Source organism: Cherax quadricarinatus, chromosome 54 (assembly GCF_038502225.1).
Source record: "Cherax quadricarinatus isolate ZL_2023a chromosome 54, ASM3850222v1, whole genome shotgun sequence".
In the NCBI taxonomy this organism is placed as follows: domain Eukaryota; kingdom Metazoa; phylum Arthropoda; class Malacostraca; order Decapoda; family Parastacidae; genus Cherax; species Cherax quadricarinatus.
In genome coordinates, this window is record NC_091345.1 from 18,127,489 (window position 1) to 18,133,182 (window position 5,694).

The 5,694-nt window shown below is 44.3% G+C and overlaps 1 protein-coding gene across 1 annotated transcript in view; it reads left to right on the plus strand.

Moving 5' to 3' along the window:
• The first annotated feature begins 2,050 nt into the window (after nucleotides 1–2,050).
• LOC128699157 (mothers against decapentaplegic homolog 3-like) overlaps nucleotides 2,051–5,694 on the plus strand; it is a 271,000-nt gene continuing 267,356 nt past the window's right edge. Inside the window, exon 1 of the mRNA XM_070096675.1 lies at nucleotides 2,051–2,121. The gene's annotated coding sequence lies outside the window, so the exon portion shown is untranslated. The remainder of the gene's footprint in view (nucleotides 2,122–5,694) is intronic.

Below are 5,694 nucleotides of genomic sequence, written 5' to 3' on the forward strand. Positions count from 1 at the left end.
AAGAATGGTTGAATATAATACAGTAAGAAAGGAATGTTAATGAGGGAGGAAGCTAGAGGTTTCGAAAAAAAAAAGAAATGGGCGAGAGCAAGCGAACTAAATGTGAAAGAATATAGTGAATCAAGGACAAAATTCAAAGAATCAAGGACAAGGACAAAAAGAATACGTGAAGGGAAGTAAGAAACGTGTGAGCTAGTAAACAGAAAGTATGAGATTGTATTTATAGTTGACATTGTAAAATATAAATTCGAGTAGCAAGCGAATACCAAAAATAGAGAATATTGTAATAACCGCAGCGGTTACTACTGTGTGTGGGCACAATGTGTAGGCGCACGTGTTAAAACGAACACACACACACACACACACACACACACACACACACACACACACACACACACACACACACACACACACACACACACACACACACACACACACACAGTTGATATGGAAGACAAGATATGGCCTGTTTCTCTGTTGTCGAAATGTTGGGAAAAAAATATTATAGAAATTTGGATAAACACTTTGTGAGGCAAAACCTGTGATGAATGGTTTGAAAAACCGACAAGTTGAAGATTAAGACACTTATGCAACATATGGGAATCTTTATTCAGGAAACGTTTCGCCACACAGTGGCTTCATCAGTCCAATACAAAGTAGAAAGACATAAGGAGAGGAGGAGTTTGAGGTAATCAGTCCCTCAGCCTGGAGTCGATGTGTTCAGTCCATCAATCTTGTAGAATGTACAGCATAGGGCCGTAGACGTGGCTTATATACTGTAGTGAGGTGAGGTGAAGCAGGCGGAGGCGGGGTCATAGTGGTACCATCCACTAGTCGAAGTAGGTCTTCGTCCAAAGGTTGGACAAGTGTTGAAGAATTTTTTGTAACAAGATCCCATGATGACCCCGCCTCCTCCTGCTTCGCCTCACCTGACTACAGTATATAAGCCACGTCTACGGCCCTATGCTGTACATTCTACAAGATTGATGGACTGAACACATCGACTCCAGGCTGAGGGACTGATTACCTCAAACTCCTCCTCTCCTTATGTCTTTCTACTTTGTATTGGACTGATGAAGCCACTGTGTGGCGAAACGTTTCCTGAATAAAGATTAACATATGTTGCATAAGTGTCTCAAGAGGCAAAACCCGTTAACTAGCAAACAGCTTGTTATGTGTATGTTTGTAAATTCACGTCCAGTCAGCTTTCTCGTAACGTTTATCTATAAAGAACGTACTTTGAAAGACTTTTTAACGTGCTGTTCAGTTTTGGATATATCTTTTTCAATAGAAACGCAAATAACCCGCTCATAGAAGAGAGGAGCTTACGACGACGTTTCGGTCCGACTTGGACCATTTGTAAATGGTGCGGGTTATTTGTGTTTCGTTCCAGTCACGGTATTGTGCGTTCTTTGTTATTTTTCAGTAGCATTTATTAAAAACTTCACTATGTACACAACTGAATGTATTGTATATCAGATATATAATTTTGAGAATTACTGGAGTGGTTCAGTGAAAAAATATAAGAGTAAAATATATTTATCTAGATTTTAAGAAAGTTTTTGAAACTACAACTTAGGAGAAATAATAGAGAGATTATAATGGTGAGGAGAGATTTTCTGTTTGAGAGGATAATGCAAACAATAAGAGGACAAATACTCTTATAGAGGAGGATAAGCAGTGGGGTGCCACAGGGCTCTCGACTTGATCCCATAACGTTTTTGACTTATTAAATAAGAAAGATTTGCCAGAAAGTTTAGTAAGCTATGTGATTTTTTTTTGTGGATTCGAAAATCTTATGCAAAATAAACATTTAAAATTGCTAGATCTCCATTAGAAGATTGGATAACTTTAGCATCGTGGAATAGTAACTGAAGAAATTGTATTAGATGGACACTGGGACGTTTATGTTCACAGAAAAGTGGAAAAGTAAAACACACACACACACACATACACACACACACACACAAAATGGTAACTAACACATACACACAAACTGACACAGTGAGGCTGGGCACGGGCAAGCCATAAAGTTGAGGGGCATGGCGAGACTGGTGTTAGTCTGGCTGAGGCAGCCGGCTTGACCAGCAGCACAGCACCACCAGAGCAGCTGAGGCACTGGTACCCGCACTTCTGCTGCTGCTGGCTCCTAACACCGCGCCCACGCCCACCACCTTTCACCTTACTACTGGGCTCCTAACACCGCGCCCACCACCCCGTGTCTTACTAGTGTGGTCTAACACCACCACCTCTCACCTTACTAGTGGGCCGTAACACCACGCCCACAACCTCTTACTATGGGGTCCTAACTCCACGCCCACGCCTTAATAGTGGGCTTCTAACACCACGCCCTCCGCCATACCAGTAGGCCCTAACCACCCACACATTTAACCACGTGTGGGCCCGCCCATTCATTGGCCTCTGCCCACCCCTCGCCGCCCATCTGCACTCCCGCGACTCATTCACTGCTTGTTGGAGGAGGTGGGTACCCACCTCCTGGAAGCCTATCTCCGCCGCCTGCTGCTGCTGGTCGCCTGTACACCCGGCAGTAATCAGTGCACACTCACCTGCATTCTCAAGAAACGACATTCTTGGCGGGTAGCACTTGTGTTCTTGCTGCTGCTGCTGCTGCTGTTGCCACCAGCAGGAGGGTCCAGGGGGTGACCGGTCTGCTTCTGTTTCCACTGATTCTCACCTTCTGGACAAGCTCCTGGGTGCGAGCACATGTTGGCCTCAGTGTAGCGTGCACATTTTGGCCTCAGTGTAGCGGGCACATGTTGGCCTCAGTGTAGCTGAAAATGATTCTGGGTTAACGTAAACACGGTTGCTTCAGTGTATCTACAGTGCCTATACTACTGTCTGTGCCCCAGTGCCTTTCACTGCCCAATAATGAGTGCCAGTGCCAGCAGAAGGGGGAAGGGGTCACTGGTAGGCGGTAGCGGCGGTCCATCTATGCGGGTTTTACACGCATATTACCACAGCATCACACGCATGAGTTATGAGGGCGGTGTGTACACGTGCCTAGCCAGCCACCTGGGAGTACCCCACCAGGGCACCAGCTGCTTGTACACGTGCCTAGCCAGCCACCTGGGAGTACCCCACCAGGGCACCAGCTGCTTGTACACGTGCCTAGCCAGCCACCTGGGAGTACCCCACCAGGGCACCAGCTGCTTGTACAAGTGCCTAGCCAGCCACCTGGGAGTACCCCACCAGGGCACCAGCTGCTTGTACACGTGCCTAGCTAGCCACCTGGGAGTACCCCACCAGCTGCTTGTACACGTGCCTAGCCAGCCACCTGGGAGTACCCCATCAGGGCACCAGCTGCTCACATCATACCACAGCTGTTGCCCGCAGAAGCAACGTCAGTAGTGGCAGTAATTGCGATAGCTGAAACAGCGGCAGTACCAGTCGCTGTAGCAGTAACAGCAGCAGCACCCAGTGAACATTCCAGCGGTCGACAGTCTACTGAGAGCCGACCTGAGGTGTTGCTCACTCAGAGGTACTGCTGCTACTGCTGCTACTACCACCGTATTCCTGCCTCTGTGACAGTGTTTTAACCTTGACGGGTGTGGGAGTGTCGCCCTACCAGGGTGGGGTGGTTAACAGGTGTGGCACTACCAGTGTGATGTATGACAGGTGTGGCACTTGACAATAGAGAGGGGAGGCAGGTATGAGCCTGCTCCTCCATAAACCACTGCACACTGAAATCCACTACTTTCTCCCTCCCTCCCCTTCTTCCCTATCTCTCTCTCTCTCTCTCTCTCTCTCTCTCTCTCTCTCTCTCTCTCTCTCTCTCTCTCTCTCTCTCTCTCTCTCTCTCTCTCTCTCTCTCTCTCTCTCTCTCTCTCAAGCACAAAATGTGACCCTTCTCTCAGACAAGAACTTTTAGCACTTATTATGATTTAAAGTATAGCATTGGAAATAATTTTTTTTGGTCCTATACATGGGTACGAGTGTTCTGTGTTTTGTATGTGTGTGTTGATGTAATGGTGTGTGTTGATGTAATGGTGTGTGTTGATGTAATGGTGTGTGTTGATGTAATGGTGTGTGTTGATGTAATGGTGTGTGTTGATGTAATGGTGTGTGTTGATGTAATGGTGTGTGTTGATGTAATGGTGTGTGTTGATGTAATGGTGTGTGTTGATGTAATGGTGTGTGTTGATGTAATGGTGTGTGTTGATGTAATGGTGTGTGTTGATGTAATGATGTGTGTTGATGTAATGGTGTGTGTTGATGTAATGGTGTGTGTTGATGTAATGGTGTGTGTTGATGTAATGATGTGTGTTGATGTAATGGTGTGTGTTGATGTAATGGTGTGTGTTGATGTAATGGTGTGTGTTGATGTAATGGTGTGTGTTGATGTAATGATGTGTGTTGATGTAATGGTGTGTGTTGATGTAATGGTGTGTGTTGATGTAATGGTGTGTGTTGATGTAATGGTGCTGATGTAATTGTGTTGATGTAATGATGTGTGTTGATGTAATGGTGCTGATGTAATGGTGTGTGTTGATGTAATGGTGTGTGTTGATGTAATGGTGTGTGTTGATGTAATGGTGTGTGTTGATGTAATGGTGTGTGTTGATGTAATGATGTGTGTTGATGTAATGGTGTGTGTTGATGTAATGGTGTGTGTTGATGTAATGGTGTGTGTTGATGTAATGATGTGTGTTGATGTAATGGTGTGTGTTGATGTAATGGTGTGTGTTGATGTAATGGTGTGTGTTGATGTAATGGTGTGTGTTGATGTAATGATGTGTGTTGATGTAATGGTGTGTGTTGATGTAATGGTGTGTGTTGATGTAATGGTGTGTGTTGATGTAATGGTGCTGATGTAATTGTGTTGATGTAATGATGTGTGTTGATGTAATGGTGCTGATGTAATGGTGTGTGTTGATGTAATGGTGTGTGTTGATGTAATGGTGCTGATGTAATTGTGTTGATGTAATGGTGTGTGTTGATGTAATGATGTTTGTTGATGTAATGGTGTGTGTTGATGTAATGGTGTGTGTTGATGTAATGGTGTTGATGTAATGGTGTGTGTTGATGTAATGGTGTGTGTTGATGTAATGGTGTGTGTTGATGTAATGGTGTGTGTTGATGTAATGGTGTGTGTTGATGTAATGGTGTGTGTTGATGTAATGGTGTGTGTTGATGTAATGGTGTGTGTTGATGTAATGGTGTGTGTTGATGTAATGATGTGTGTTGATGTAATGGTGTGTGTTGATGTAATGGTGTGTGTTGATGTAATGGTGTGTGTTGATGTAATGGTGTGTGTTGATGTAATGATGTGTGTTGATGTAATGGTGTGTGTTGATGTAATGGTGTGTGTTGATGTAATGGTGTGTGTTGATGTAATGGTGTGTGTTGATGTAATGGTGTGTGTTGATGTAATGGTGTGTGTTGATGTAATGGTGTGTGTTGATGTAATGGTGTGTGTTGATGTAATGGTGTGTGTTGATGTAATGGTGTGTGTTGATGTAATGATGTGTGTTGATGTAATGGTGTGTGTTGATGTAATGGTGTGTGTTGATGTAATGGTGTGTGTTGATGTAATGGTGTGTGTTGATGTAATGATGTGTGTTGATGTAATGGTGTGTGTTGATGTAATGGTGTGTGTTGATGTAATGGTGTGTGTTGATGTAATGGTGTGTGTTGATGTAATGATGTGTGTTGATGTAATGGTGTGTGTTGATG